This window comes from Erythrolamprus reginae, chromosome 5 (assembly GCF_031021105.1).
Source record: "Erythrolamprus reginae isolate rEryReg1 chromosome 5, rEryReg1.hap1, whole genome shotgun sequence".
Classification (NCBI taxonomy): domain Eukaryota; kingdom Metazoa; phylum Chordata; class Lepidosauria; order Squamata; family Dipsadidae; genus Erythrolamprus; species Erythrolamprus reginae.
This window is the reverse complement of record NC_091954.1, coordinates 34308880-34324933: the sequence shown is the minus strand read 5'-3', so window position 1 is coordinate 34324933 and position 16054 is coordinate 34308880. Positions and strand designations below refer to the sequence as shown.

General features: G+C 46.2%; 1 protein-coding gene across 8 annotated transcripts in view; it reads left to right on the top strand.

Moving 5' to 3' along the window:
* Window positions 1–16054, top strand: part of SLC16A12 (solute carrier family 16 member 12) — a 108030-nt gene that overhangs the window by 17819 nt on the left and 74157 nt on the right. For 2 of the 8 annotated variants that reach the window (XM_070752341.1, XM_070752339.1), the window contains exon 2: window positions 3845–4065. The exons of the other annotated variants lie outside the window; for them this stretch is intronic. The gene's annotated coding sequence lies outside the window, so the exon portion shown is untranslated. The remainder of the gene's footprint in view (window positions 1–3844; window positions 4066–16054) is intronic. 8 annotated transcript variants of the gene reach the window in all.

Sequence of the window (16054 nt, the reverse complement as noted above, 5' to 3'; positions counted from 1 at the left end):
TTAAGACAAATCATAGTTCATTGAACAAGGCAGTAAAAGCCTTTTGTAGATACTCTGAAGGAGAAGAGATTGGAACATACAAGCATGTTTCCTGCACATAATATTAGCAAGAGTTTAGAGTTAGTTACCTGTGACCCAGACCAATTTACTGACCTTTTCCATGTCATGGAAATTGTGACCCAGGCCAATTTACTGACCTTTTCCATGTTATGGAAGATAAGAAAATATCTGTTGAACAAACTGTGGTCCTCAGGATGTTACTAAACTAAAACTTCCAGCTTCCTCCCTATTAGCATGCTGGCTGTGGGTGCTGGGAATTGTAGGCAGAAACAGGTGGAAGGTCACAGATGGATGTTTTTCTTTCCCCATATGCTTATTTTGCCTCTAGCATTATCATGATGAACCGATTGTTTACTCTGAGTGGAATCAATTAAAATCTTCCTCTCACATGATTTCCCATTGTTGCCTATAATGCTGGAATTATTGAAATAAGGGGAATAGGTGATTTGGCAATAATAAACAAATAGGAAATTAGGATATTAGTAATGTTCAATTTTAGTCACCTTTCCCAATCATCTAGACTGAGGAAAAGTATACTTTGGAGAGGGAAAAGAATCTAGATCTGTGATGGTGAATCTATGGCTAGGGGGCAAGTAATTACTGGCCCCAAGCCTGACTGCACAATTGAGTCTTCAGACTCTTGCAGAAGGGGAGGAGGGTGGGGGCAGTGCGAACCTCTGGGGGGGGAACTGGTTCCAGAGGGCCAGGCCCCCCACAGAGAAGGCTCTTCCTCTAGGTCCCACGAAGTGACATTGTCTAATTGAGGTGACCTGGAGAAGGCCGATTCTGTGGGACCTAACCGGTCGCTGGGACTCATGCGGCAGGAGGTGGTCCCATAAGTAATCTGGTCCGATGCCATGTAGGGCATGTTCTGCTGTCTTCTTCCACTACCTTCGTTGTCGGTGTTACATTTGCGCAGGAATGAAAAATCGAGATGTAGAACAGTTCAGCATCTTTACTGTAGTCAGCAAGTACTAGACAAAGAACTGGCTGTGGGTGGCAGGGAAACCTATGTTAAAGGCTTCCCTGCAAGCCGGCCAGCCAGTGACAGGCATTCCAATCTGCCATCGCTACATTGGCCAACCAGCGGCCACTATGCAAATTTACTCCACACATCAGTACGTAACAGGTATAGCCTTGGAAACTTATCTGGAAGTAGCGCCCTGCAATTCCTAGCTGCTAGAACGGCTAGTCAGCAAGATCAGATGCACAGAAACAAAACTATTGTTCTCCATAGTAGGTGGAGCGAGCTTCCAAGGATGGGAAAACACCACCTTTAACAAATCAGGACTGAGTCTGGAAAAAGTATAAATAGCGCTCCCTGCGCTACAAACCCCCCCCCCCTTTTAAGACTCAGTCGTTGGCCAGGGACACGTGCTTGTCAATCTCCTTGAGGACTTTCTCCATCACTCGGATCCATCTCACAGTGAGTGTTTTCTCCTTCATGCCCCAATGAGCATCCCTATTCAAAACATGGAATCCTGATTTTAAAAAGGCCAGTAAAAAGAAACATGGCCACTGCTCATCCCTAACTTTCATTTTCAAACTCTTTAAAAAGTAAACTAAAACCTTACAAAAAGAACCCAAACACCGATCACTGGCTTACGATAGGCACGTGCCAATAACTGGCTTACGATAGGCAAGAATTCTCTAAAAGGTGCTCTAACCCCAAGAAAAAGGAAATGGAACAGCATACACCCAAGGATATTAAGATGAACAACAAAACTTTCTTTAAAAATAAAGCTGGAAATGGTGAGCAAGAGCAAGGGCATTAATTCATTAAACGCGGCTTGTTTTAGACTTTACTGGTTAAGGCACCATGCTAGAAAGCTGGAGGCTGTGAGTTCTAGTGTATCCTTAACCATGAAAGCAGGCTGGGTGACTTTGGGCCAGTTGCTTTCTCTTATCCTAGCCACCACAAAGGGTTGTTTTTGTGGGGACAATAGAAGGACAAAGTTTTATTAGATCACTTTACTGCCCTTTTGTTTGTAAAAATAATAAAGAGGGGATACAAATTAAATAAATAAAAAGTGTGTTAACGGAGTGGAAAAATGCAGAAATATTTGTTTTTTATTTCCTGCTGGACTGTAAGGCAGAGCTGCCGTTTCAGAAGAACTAATTGCACTGAGATTACATAGGGCAGTGATGGAGAATCTATGGCACGGGTGCCATGGGTGGTACATGGAGCCATATCTGCTGGTACGCGAGCTGTTGCCCTAGCTCAGCTCCAACATGCATGTGTGTGCCAGCCAGCTGATTTTTGGCTCACAGAGTCTCTAGGAGGACATTTTTTTTTTTTGTATAAGTTTTATTAGTTTTTTCAAAATTATACAAACTGAAATATTAGGAAACTTTGCAGACATTATTTCTCATATTACAGATCATAGTTATATAAGAAACATAAAATAAGTCAAAGGAAAAAACATAAATAAAAGTTTCCCCCCATAACAGTTACACTAATCTCTTTCCCTCCTTCTCGCCCTACCCCCCCAACCACCCCCCCTCCTCGAACTTCCCAGAGTGAAATCAGATTATCAATTCCCTTAATATCAAGATCATACATACTTAACTTCTATATTATCTATTATCCTCCCCAACTCTACTACCTTCACACCCAAATGCATTTAGGCTCTTTATACTAATAAGAATCCTAAACTATTCATAAGCTATTTGAAATTTTTTAGAATGATATTTAATTTGAATATAATCAATCCATTTTTTCCAGTCCAATATGTATTTCTCATTCGAGTGATCCTTCATATAGGCCGATATCTTCGCCATCTCTGCTAGATTCATGACCTTTATTGTCCATTCTTGACTTGTGGGTAACTCTTCCTTCTTCCAATATTGGGCAATCAAGAGTCTCGCTGCTGTTATTAGATTCAATATTATCGCCGGCTGACTTACCGGCCCCACGGCGCTGTTGCTGAAGGGCCGGGCAGACTCGGACCCTGGTGATGGCGGCCGCCATCTTGTTTTCGGCCGAAATCTCGCGAGGCGAGATTTCGGCCGAGAATGCCCAGCCCACGTGGCTGGGCATGACGTCGGGTCCGGGCGGGGCCTGCTGGCCCTATTTAAGGGACAGCAGGCCGGGAAGAAAGCCTTTTCGCCCGGACCTGTGCTTAAGAGCAGACACTCGGCTGGTGCTGCTCCGACGCCATTTTAGGTTGCCCTCGTGTCGCGGCCGCCATTTTGTGGCCGCCCGAGGGAGCGAAAAGAGTCTTTCTCTGCTCTTCACCGAACCTGCGGAGTGAGGCTCCAAGCCTCAGGATTCGTGGAGCTTCCTTCCAGAGGATCCCCCTCGGGCCCGAGGGAGACTGGTAACCTCCTCCCGGCCGGGAGGAGGGCGCGGTGGGGGGCGGTTTGGTGGAGGCCGGATTTCAGGCCTTTCAGGCCTACCTGTGGAGGGAGGCTTTCTCTGTGGCGCCTAAGGGAGGGGGCCTAAAGGTTGTCAAGGGCTTCTCCCCTTACAGTAATTGGCTAAGTAGGGCCCAGTGGTGGGGGACCTTTGCTTGCCACTCAGTCAGTGGGGAGTTCAATCCCAGGCAGTAGTGTAGGTTGCTCCCTGCATACTGGAATTAGGAGTTGGGATGGCCCCAAAGAAGAGGCCTGCCACTGCCCCTACGGCTCCGCCGGCTGCGCGCCCCAGGAGGGCCCTTAGGCCTTCTGCCCGGGCTCGGGCCAGTAGGGAGGGGCCTATGGGGGTGGTCCCTGAGCAAGGGGGGGCGGTTTCGTTGCCTCCTGCCCCTCAACCTGTTCTTTCTCCTGCCATGTCTTGGGCCAGGGTGTTGGAGAGGCTCGACGAGCTCGAGCAGTGGAGAAGCGGTGCGGGCTCCGGAGGGTCCCTGGATCAAGTTCCTGCGGCATTGGGGAGAGATCCTGCGGCGGCCCAGGCTGGGCAGATGGCTCTGGTTGGACGACAGGCCCTGGCGGGGCCGATGGCGGCTTTCCCAGGCCCTGCAACAATGGGCCCCCCGTGGATGACATCAACCCCGTACGGGGCAGGTGAGGCTGCACCACACACTACACCACTGTCCTTTCTTCCTTCCCCCACCCCGGGTTTTCCCCCGGCGGGGGTTGGGGGCGGGTCCAGTTTTATGGGGTCCTCCACGGGCACCTGCGGGCAGGTCTGGGCACAGCCGGTTCCTCCGTCGGGGCCGCCGGCGGCCAGCCCTGCTCCGCTGCCCGGGACAGGTCCTACGGGGATACCTGCGGTGCCTGGGGCAGGGGGGTGGGTTCCCCCGGCCCCTGCTGTTATGCCCCCGCTCCCCGTCTTGCCCTACCCCCACGGTGCGGGAGTTTTTGGTGTGGCGGCCAACTCGGTATGGGACCCGTTCGCTTGCATTAAAGCAGGGGCTATCCCGTGCGGGTTGCCGTCCACCCCTTTAGGGTGCCACCTTCACCCTTCGGTGAAGGAGGCTATATGGCGGGGGGAATACGTGGATCTTTTTTCGCTTTTGAACCGAGAGGTTCCTAAGCAGGAGAAAGAGATTGTCCCGGGGGAGAAAACAAAGAAGACCAAAGTAACGAAATGCTTCAGCTCCTGGCTGTATGCTTTTCTTACTTATGGGTCTGTGGTGATTCAAAGGCAGCCGGCTATGGCCTCTGCCATGTTTAAGTATATAGATTTGATTGCTAGGGCCCACTTCGAATACAAGGGCACCATATGGCGCCATTATGATAAGGGTTTCCGTATGAGGATGGCGGTAGAGCCTAACTTGCCATGGGATATGGTGGTTCCGGACCTGTGGTTCCGGGCCACGCATATGTCTGGAAAGGAGGGGTGTGAGCGTACGGATAGTGGGCACTTCATGGAGGAGGAGCCTGGCGCGGCTTCACCAGCCAAGGCGACTCCTGGTGTGGCTGGCAAGGGGGCCTCGCCCGCTTGTCATGAGTTTGCTGCAAAAGGGGCGTGTTTTCGTCCCTTTTGTAAGTACAAGCATGCCTGCGGGAATTGTGGGGGGTCCCATGCAGCTTCAGTCTGTCCCCGCCCCAAGAAAGGGGCGGAGAAGAAGGGCGGGGGTCCAGGAAAACCTCCCCCACCAGCTGGGGGAAAAGGGGCCCAGCCCAATTAATGTGTCTGTGCTCGAGGGTTGGTTGGTCGACTACCACCCTCGCCCGAGAGCCGAGCTGCTCTTGAGGGGCTTCTCCGAGGGATTTAGGATCCCTTATGTGGGTGTTAGGAAGGCTTTCATGTCAGATAACCTCAGGTCGGTTGTCGGACATGAGGACATTGTTCGGGCTAAGATTCGAAAGGAGGTTGCCGAGGGCAGGGTCCTTGGGCCTTTCCCGGAGCCGCCCTTTTCGAATCTTAGAGTGTCCCCCCTGGGGGTGGTCCCCAAAAAGGCGAGTGGTGAATTTCGGTTGATTCACCATTTGTCTTTTCCAAAAGGGGAGTCAGTGAATGATTTCATTCCTGACGAGCTTTGTTCAGTCCGGTACGCATCCTTTGATGCGGCCGTGGCCATGGTTAGGGAGTGTGGGGTAGGAGCCCTTATGGGTAAATGCGACATTAAGTCGGCATTCCGGCTCCTCCCCATTCACCCAGGCGACTTCGAGCTTCTGGGCTTCCATTTCGAAGGTGGGTTTTATGTGGACAGGGCATTGCCTATGGGCTGTTCTGTGTCCTGCTCCCTTTTTGAGAGCTTTAGTACCTTCTTGGAGTGGGTGCTCAGGAGGCGTAGTGGCCTGGGTTCGGTCGTTCATTACCTTGATGATTTCTTGATGGCCGGGCCTGCGCAATCGGAGCAATGCTTTGCTTTGATGCGGGACTTCGAAGCCCTTTGTGCTCAATTGGGGGTGCCTTTGGCCCCCGAGAAGACCGAAGGCCCTGCCACCAGGATTACCTTTCTCGGTATTGAATTGGATTCGGAGGAGCAATCTTCCAGATTGCCCCTGGACAAGTTGATCAAAATTAGGACCAAGATTGAGGCGGTCTTGGGCTGCAGGAAGGTTACTCTTCGGCAGCTCCAGGAGTTGGCCGGGATCCTTAATTTCGCCTGTCGGGTAGTGGTGCCTGGTAGGGCTTTTTCTCGCCGGTTGTATGATGCGATGAAGGGGCTACGTTTGCCCCACCATCGTACCCGCTTATGTGCCGGGGTCAGGTCTGACCTCTGCGTGTGGCGGGAGTTTTTGGAGCATTTTAACGGGTTGTCTTTTTGGCGGCAGGAGCTTCTTTTGGAAGCGGAACTGCAGCTGTGTTCCGACGCCGCAGGGACTTGCGGTTTCGGGGTAGTGTTAGGTGACCAGTGGTGCTGGTCGGCATGGCCTCCGGAATGGAGTGCCTGTTCCTTGGTTAAGGACTTGACCTTTTTGGAGCTTTTCCCCTTGGTAGTGGCCTTAGAGCTCTGGGGAGAGCAGTTTAGGGACAAGACTGTGCATTTTTGGTGTGACAATCTAGCGGTTGTCCATGTTGTGAATGCCCTGTCCTCGAGGAGTGACAGGGTAATGCGGCTTGTCCGCCATTTTGTGCACAGGTCCTTGTCTCTAAACGCCTTGTTTTTGGCCAGGCACGTCCCGGGGCTAGATAACGGGGTGGCTGACGCCTTGTCCCGTGGTCAGTTGTCCAGGTTTTGGACCCTGGCCCCATGGGCCCGAGAGTCGCCGGAGGTGTTTCCGGCCCACCTGTGGAGCCTGGGCGGGCTCCCGAGAGCTGGAGGGACGAGGCCTCCCGGGCGATCGCCTTATCTGTAGCTCCTGGCACCCTGCGAGCTTACCAGCGTGCAGGTAAGGAGTTTGGGGATTTCAGGCAGGGTAGGGGTTACCCCCATAGCTGGCCTATCCCGGTTGAGCACCTAGCTGAATTCTGTGTCCTGCTGAAGGGGCGTGGCCTTTCAGTCAGGACTATCAGGTCTAGGTTAGCCGGCCTCGCCTTTCTGTCCAAGGCGGGGGGGTTTAGTGATGTTTCAGGTGATTTTCGCATCCGGAGGATGCTGGAAGGCTGGGTGCGGGAGCGACAGGGGTTCCCTCCTGACGCTCGTCAGGCCCTGACGGTTCAGCAGCTGTCTTTGATTAATCACACATTGGACAGTCTGTGTGCCTCTCAGTACGAGGCCCGTCTTTTTAGGGCAGCGACTTGTGTTATGTTTTTTGGGGCCCTTAGGGTCAGCGAGGCAATGGCCTCCTCGCAGTCTGACTTGTCGCTCCGCGCTTTCCAGCTCGCTGATCTGACCTTTAGACAGGGGGGCGTCTCCCTTTTGGTGAGACACTCCAAGACAGATCAGTTACACAGAGGGGTTAGACTTGAACTTAGCGCAGCCACCGATCAGTCTGTTTGCCCGGTGGCTGCTTTGCAGTGTTTTTGCGGCTTGCGGGGGTCAGGGCGCGGGTACCTTTTTGTCCACCAGGATGGCACCCCCCTGACCCGGTATCAATTCTGGGCGATAGTGTCTAAGGCTATGTCTCAGGTAGGCATGGATCCCGCCGGCTACGGAACGCATTCGTTCCGTATCGGCGCCGCCACTAGCGCGGCACTTTCTGGTTTCCCGGCCCAACGGATTCAGGAAATCGGCCGCTGGCGGTCAGCGGCATATTTGGCTTATGTTAGGCCCGCTGAGGATTCTGGGCAGGGTTTAGGCTAGGTAACCTCTCTGTGTGTGTCCTCTTCCAGGTTCCCAGTCCAGGCAGAAACCGACGGCGCTGCTGTGTGGCAACAGCATGGTCTTCTGGGCCGGCCGCTCAGCAGCTAGAAGCGCCATTGGGACCCAGCTGTCGTTGGGACGGTGGGTCAATGTTGTTTGGATGGGCCGGAGGGGTATGCGGTGGGAGGGGCTCCTACCGACGTTGCTGGGTACTCAGCATATCAGGGCGGTACCTGGCGCTGCTGGGCGGGCGGCTACCCAGGGTCGCGCCCAGTTGGGACTGGGTGGTCGGCAACCCATAGCCGCACCCAGATGGCTGGTCTTGCACCTCGGTGGCAATGACCTGTGCCTGCTTGGTGGTCTTCCATTGATCATCCAGGCGCGCGAAGACCTGCGGTGGCTTCGCACGGTATGGCCCACCACGCAAGTGGTGTGGTCAGAGATCCTCCCAAGGATCGTTTGGAGGGACGCCATTTCCCTTAGGGCCATACACCGGGTCAGGCGTAGGGTGAATAAGGCCGTGGGAAAAACAGTCAAAGAATTAGGTGGGGTTGTAGTGGCCCATCCCCTTATCACTGTAGATCGGCCGTGGCTTTACCGGGCCGATGGCGTTCACCTGTCAGAGCAGGGGAACGCCATTTTCTTACAGGACCTGCAGCGGTCTCTGCGTGAGCTGGCGCAGATAGAGGGGGGAGTCGGGGGGCCAAGATAGAGATCTGACCCCCGCTCCGTGGCAGGTTAGGGGCGGAAATCTGGGTGGTGGTTCAGCAACTGCGCGTTCTCCCTTGGGCATCTTTGGGGATGATTGACAGGTTCTCTCCAAGCCCATGGTGGGTGCTACCTGCGCACTTGGGGGGAACCTGTCTTTGGGTCCCGCTATTGAAGTCCCAGGGTAGGGGTGAGCCAGCGGGACCCCCCTCATGCGAGTGCATGGCAGGGTCTCAGGTGAGGGAGAGGTCCCTCACCTGGACCAGCATCGACTACGCCCTTAGTTGCCCAGGAATGTTGACCTTTTACGTCATTTCCGCCCCGGAAGTGTTTGTTTGACCCTGCAGGTCCACTGTTTCCGGGTCATAGTTGAGTATGTTGATTTATGCAAATTTATGCTAATTCATGCTAATTTAATTAATAAATTATGCAAATTTATTATAATAAAAATGACCCAATTTTAAATCCAGCTCTGGTGTCCGAGTCGTTACTCCGTCTCTTCTGCAACAATTTAGTCTCTATACTTGTACAGTCTGTGGTAATACCTAATAAAAACAACTGTGGTATAAACTTCAATTTTTTCTTAAGAACATTTTGCATAATCCACCATATTTTTATCCAAAATGCTTTTACTTTTACGCATGATCACCACACATGAAAATAAGTAGCGTCCATACAATCACAACCCCAGCATTTAGGCTGTATATCAGTATACATACTAGCCAACTTCTTAGGATCCAAGTGCCATCTATAAAGCATTTTATAAAAGTTTTCTCTCAAATTTTGAGCTTGTGTGAATTTAATATTTCTTACCCAAATTACTTCCCATGTATCTAATGTAATCGTTTCCTCAAAATTCTGTGACCATTTTATCATACAATCCTTAATTAATTCTGTTTCAGAGTCTTTTTCTATAAGTATATTATATATTCTTTTTATATGCATTGGACCTTGGTCCTTAATTTGTTTTATTAATTGTCCTTCCCATTGTTCCATACCAAGTCTTTGATCCTTTTGCCATCTATCCTTCAACTGAGCATATTGAAACCATGTTTGCACTAATCCTTCTTCTTTTAAATCATTCAAAGATTTTAGTTGTAATATTCCATCAGTTAATTCCAATAATTCCTTATATGTTACCACATCTTGCCTTTGTTCTATACTAGTATTCTCTATTGCGTGTCTGGGCGCCACCCATATAGGTACTTTATAATCCATTATCCCTTGATATTTTCTCCAGACACGCAGCAGAGCATTCCTTAGTACATGGTTCTTGAAAGTCCTGTCCGCCTTTTGATTATAAACCAAATATGCATGCCATCCATATAACAATTCATACCCTTCTATATTCAATATCATTTCATTAGTTAAGTTTACCCAATCACTTATAGATACCAAAACTGTTGCATCATAATACAATTTCAAATTAGGCAATTTTAGGCCACCTCTTTCTCTTATATCCTGCATTATTTTCATTTTAACTCTTGGTTTTTTCCCTTGCCATACATATTTATTAATTCCTCTCTGCCATTCCCACAATTTTGACTCATTTTTAAGTATTGGGATCATTTGAAACAAAAACAAAAATTTAGGTAAAACATTCATTTTGATTACCGCTATCCTCCCCAACAATGATAATTGCAACTTTTTCCATTTATCCATCTCTATCTGTATCTTGGACCATAAAGTTTCATAGTTATACTTATATAATTTTCCATTCTCTGCTGAGATATAAACCCCCAGGTATTTAATTTTTTCACAATCTCACACCCAGTTGCCTTTACCAAACCTTCTTTTTGATTCCCTGACATATTTATTGTTATCATCTTGGTTTTCCCCACATTAATTTTGAAACCAGATACTTTTCCATACTCTTTGATAATTTCCATTAATACCTTGGTAGATTGTAGAGGCTGTGTTAGTGTTACCACCACATCATCTGCAAATGCACGCACTCTATAATCATGATGTTTAACTTTAACCCCCCTTATTTCCTCTACTTTGCGTATTTTATTTAACAACATTTCCAAAGTTAATATAAACAATAATGGTGATAATGGGCAACCCTGCCTTGTACCTTTACCAATTTGAAAAGATTCTGTTAAATCCCCATTAATTATTATCCGTGCAGTTTGTTCTTTATATATTGCTTTAATAGACTGAGTAAAATGTTCTCCCATTTGCATCTTTTGAAGTATCTTTTCCAAAAATTGCCAATTCAATCTATCGAACGCTTTCTCAGCATCTAAAAACATTAGCACCGCTGGAGTCTGGCTATCTCTCCTAAGATACTCCAATATATTCACAATTTGTCTAACATTCTCTCTCATCTGTCTACCTTGTATAAAACCTGTTTGATCTTTATGTATTATCTGTTGCATGATTGGCATCAGTCTGTTAGCTAAAATTTTTGTAAAGATTTTATAATCTATATTAAGCAGTGATATAGGTCTATAATTCTTGGGCTGGGTGTGATCTTGATCTTCTTTTGGAATTAATGAAATAAAAGTTGTTTTCCATGATGGAGGGATCTTATTTCCTTCTTGTATTTTATTGAATAATTCTTTAAGTGGTTCTACTATCTCTTCCTGAAGGCTCTTATAATACACTGCTGTCAGACCATCCGTGCCTGGAGCTTTACCTATTTTTAACTGTTTAATTGCCAATAAAATCTCTTCTTTAGTTATATATAAGTTCAATTTCTCTTTTTGTACTTCGGGGATTTTAAGAGTGCACTCCTTATCTAAATATCTATCTATGTCAGTACCTTGTATTTTGTCTTTTGTGTACAGATCCTTATAAAAATCTATAAAAGCCTTTTTAATCAAATCCTGTTGAAATACCTCTTTACCTTTATAAAATACCTTATCTATTGTTCGCATTTTTTGCTTTTTCCTTAACATATAGGCTAACCATCTCCCAGGTTTATTTGCATTACAAAAATTATTATGTTTTGCGTATTGCAAATTAGTAGCTACTTGGTCTGAAACCAGCATATTAAATTGTGATCTTAATAATGTAATTATTTCTCTAATTTTCTTATCCTCTGGGTTATGTATCAGCTCTTGTTCTTTCTTTTTGATTTCTTTTTCCAATTCCTCTTTTTTTTGTTTCTGTTTCCGCCTATAAACATTATTCTGGTTAATTAATACCCCCCTCATGAAGGCTTTACTTGCATCCCAGACCATATCTATCGTTGTTTCCTTTTGCATATTTAAGATAAAAAATTCCTTCATCAGCTTTTTGCATTCCGAAACATTCCCATCATATCTAAATAAATTTTCATTTAAACGCCACGATCTCCTAGGCTTCTCTCCCGTTTCCAACTCCATCCATACTGGACTATGGTCTGACAGAGTTCTTGGACAAATCTTTATCTTCTTAACCCTAGCACAAAGATCATTTGTTATTAATATAAAATCAATTCTTGAGAATGAGTGATGCCTATCTGAAAAAAAAGTAAAATCTTGTTCTTTGTCATTCTTTTCTCTCCATAAATCTCTTAATTCTATATCATCCATCATATCAAAAAACGATCTAGGGAGCTTAGCCTTATTTTGGATATTCTTAGAAGGGCCCTTCTTGTCTATTTTAACATCAATTACTCCATTCCAATCTCCCATCACTATATATGATTTACGATCCAAGTTTATTAATTTTTTGTGTAATAACTCATAAAATTTTCCTTGCTGTTGATTAGGTGCGTATATTCCAACTACCATAAAATTCTTTGTCTCTATTGTTAAGTCAATTATTATGTATCTGCCCAGATTATCAGCTTCAATCACTTTAACTTTAAGATCAGGTCTTACATATACAACAATTCCATTCTTTTTTTCCGGAGCCGATGCAATATATGGTGTCCCTAGTTTTGCGTTCTGTAAAAGCTTTTGATCTTCAAATCTTATATGAGTCTCTTGCAAGCAAATTATATCATTTTTAAATTGTTTCAAATGATGAAATACTTTTCTTCTTTTTTGCGGTGAATTTAAACCATTAACATTCCATGTCAAGAATTTAATTGCCATTTTTGGCACCCGAAAGCCTCTGGAGCACTGCCTTCAAATCCGCTGGAGTCGCTTTGGATCTGGCTCCTCCCACTGCTTTCGATCCATCCACCACTTGAGCATATGTCATCAAGGGTAGCTTGGTCTCTTGATCTCTACGTCTTGTTGCTGCGCGTGTTTGCCTCTGGTCTTGTAGTTTTAGTTGTTTCTGGGTTTTACCCAGAACTATCCTCTCTTCTGGTGGTTGTATTGAGCCTTCTTGTATAGCCATCGCTCCTTCTTGTGCCTGCTCCTTCGTTGGTGCTATTACTTGTTCCTGACGTGCCTTTAAAATTTTTTCATAAAAATCTCTTGCTTTCACCACTGTATTAAGGCGATGTCTTTCTCCCTTGTATGTGACTGTTAATCCATATGGAACATCCCATCTATATTGTACTTGTCGCATTTTTAGCTCAGTAACCAGAAAAGAATAGTCTTTCCTTGCTTTTAAAATCTTAGGAGGGATTTCTTTTAATACAGCAACTTCTTGCCCTAGAACTTGAAGTTTGTTTTGAAATGAATGTTGTATAACTCTGTTTCTAGCACCTCTTGTAACAAAATATATAACAACATCTCTTGGTAAGTTCCTTTGTCTGGCAATCCATGAATTCACACGGTAAATTTTATCGATATTCCAAGCCCAGTCAACATCTTTATCTTCTAGAAATTTCTCCAGGGCGTCTGCAAAAGTCTGTCTTAAATCCTCTCCTTCATTTTCCCTTAGACCTCTTATTCTAATAGCCCCTTCCATAGATCTATATTGCATCATTACACATTCAGCATCTGATTTTTCTATCTTCTCTTGTACCTCCTCCATTTTATTTTCCAGCTGTAAATTAACTTGTTCAATTTCTTGTATTTGCACCAATATCCCTTGAAATGCTAAAACAATATCCTCCCTCATCGCGTCGTGTTGATGTTGAATTGTTTCAGTCACACCATCAATTTTTTCCTCCCATTTCTCCTCCATTTTCTGAATTTTTTCATCTAACTCTTCTGATTGCTTTTTAAATCCCATTTGTAATGCCTGGTGCAGCTCCTGTATAGTTGTGGCTGGTTGATCTAGGAATGATACTTTGGGCTGTTGTTTAGAAGCCATTTTCCAAATCAATTTGTCTATCCTTTCTTCTTAATATTCTATACTTTGTCCCCACACTTTCTTTCCCTTTTTTTTTCTTCCCCCCCCTTCCAGAAGACTAAGGGTTAAGTTTACGAGGGAAGTCCATTTAAACTAAGCAGGAAAAGTCTTTGAGCTGACTTGGATTTACAATCTCTAACGATCACTCTCGCTTCAAACTTTCACTTTTCACTTTCGTTTCTGCCTGTCACAGCGCCATTTTCAGAGCCGCTTCTCTTCCGCTGAACTCAGAAGAGAATTTTAATAGAGTTAAAGAGGACAATACTTGCTATTTTCTTTCCTTTTTCCTCGCGATTCACTCTGCCTGCAACAATATATTCTTCCAAAAGCATTAGTTGTTACAATCTTGCAGGGGTGGTCGTGTCACTTCGGTCTGCTTTGATCCAGCAGAAACACCTTGGAAGCGGAGCTTTCGTCGGGCACAATAGGGAGCTTCCCTCTTACCTCCCCAGAAAATTCCCTGGGGGGTCAAAAGGGGCTCTACCCTTGCCCAGCTACTCTCCTCACCCTCTTCTCACAGGGGGCGAAGTTTTCAAGCCGCCAGACAGCCGGTTTTCGCTGTTCTAGCGACTACACTATCTCGAGGGTCGGCAGTCACAAAAGAGGCTGCCAGCAGCGACAGCGGAGCCACCGGAAGTCTCTAGGAGGACATTTTTGGCTCCCAGAGATACTCCGGGGGAATGGGAGAGGGTGTTTTTACCTTCTTTAGTTCCAGGGAAGCCTTTGAAGTCTGGGGAAGGTGAAACGTGAGCCTACTGGGCCCACCTGAAGTTGGGAAACAGTCTGTTTCTGGCCTCCAGAAAGCCTCCAGGAGGTGGAGGAAGCTGTTTCCACCTTCCCCAGGCATTGAATTATGAGTGTGGGCATTTGCACTATAGCATGCGTGCGTGCTCTTTTGGCACCTGAAGAAAAAAAGGTTACTCATCACTGACATAGGTAACATGGGTAAAATTTTGTCATCTGTTATTTTGGAGGAAAGTTAAAGGGTTGGCAGTAAATAAAGGCATATTGGAGATCAGCAATGGAGACAGATTTCATGCTGAGGTTGTTTTCTTCCAGTCTGAGGATGGGTGGAAAGTACGTCAACTTGCTTGCAAGGAAGGTTTAATGTTACTGAAGTTTGACTGGCAGTTCTCATGCATTCCACATACTGAGAGATAGGTGAGCTACCTCTGTGAACAGAGCCACTTGTAGATTTTCTCCATTCTATGTAGGATCTGAGATCAATGGTAGAAATTGCAGTTGTGGAATATCCTCACCTCTTCTCAAGAGACAAAAGTCCTTGTCTTCTTGGAGAGTCAGTACCATCCTTCACATGTCCTGAGTATTTATCTTATATATACTGTATATATATATATATATAAAACATATATACATACATACATACATACATATATTCATATTTATAGCAACACGAAGCTTAAAACTTCAGTCTGATGATGGTGAATGTGATTTCACCGAAACGTCGCATAGACACTCAAAATATTATGCAAAACCCGAACTCAGAACAATCTACATACATACATACATACATACATACATATATATATTTGTTTTCGTAGATTTTCACGGGTATATGTATGTAGATTGTTCTGAGTTCGGGTTTTGCCCCGTGTAATAATTTGAGTGTCTATGCGACGTTTCGGTGAAATCACATTCACCATCATCAGGCTGAAGTTTCAAGCTTCGTGCTGTTGTAAATATGGAATGTTTGCAACTGCCATTTCTTCCTTGTACAGTGGTACCTCAAGATACGAACCCCTCGTCTTACGAACAACTCGTGATACGAACCCGGGGTTCAGAAAAATTTTGCCTCTTCTTACGAACTTTTTTCGAGTTACGAACTGGCGTTTGGAGACTGCTGGGAAGCCGCGCGGCTGTTTTAAAAGGTGACAGCCGGGCGGCGGGGCTTCCCAGAAGCCTCCCAAACGCCGGTTCGTAACTCGAACAAAGTTCGTAAGAAGAGGCAAAATTTTTCTGAACCCCGGGTTCGGTTCGGGAGGTTGCTGGGAAGCCCCCCAGCCCGGCTGTCACCTTTTAAAACAGCCGCACCACTTCCCAGCTGTCTCCCGAAGCCGAACGCGGACGTTCGGCTTTGGCGTTCGGCTTCAGGAGACAGCTGGGAAGCGGCACGGCTGTTTTAAAAGGTCGCAGCCGGCCTGGGGGGCTTCCCAGCACCCCCAAACCCCGAACTCGGATGGAAGCAACATACAAAAGGAGGAACGAGATGCACTTATCAATTTGAAGAAAGACAATGATATAATCATCCTTCCAGCCGATAAAGGAAACTCCACAATAGTGATGAACACATCAGACTACAAACAAAAAATGTCCATCCTACTACAAAACCCTGTCTACAAACTTCTAAGCACAAATCCTACCACCTACCCTTCCCTTTCTAGATGTACTGGTCTATAAAAAAAACCCAATGGCACCCTAGGACACACTATCTACCAAAAGAAAACCCATACCAACCGTTATCTAAATGCACACTCCCACCACCACCCCGCACAGATCACCTC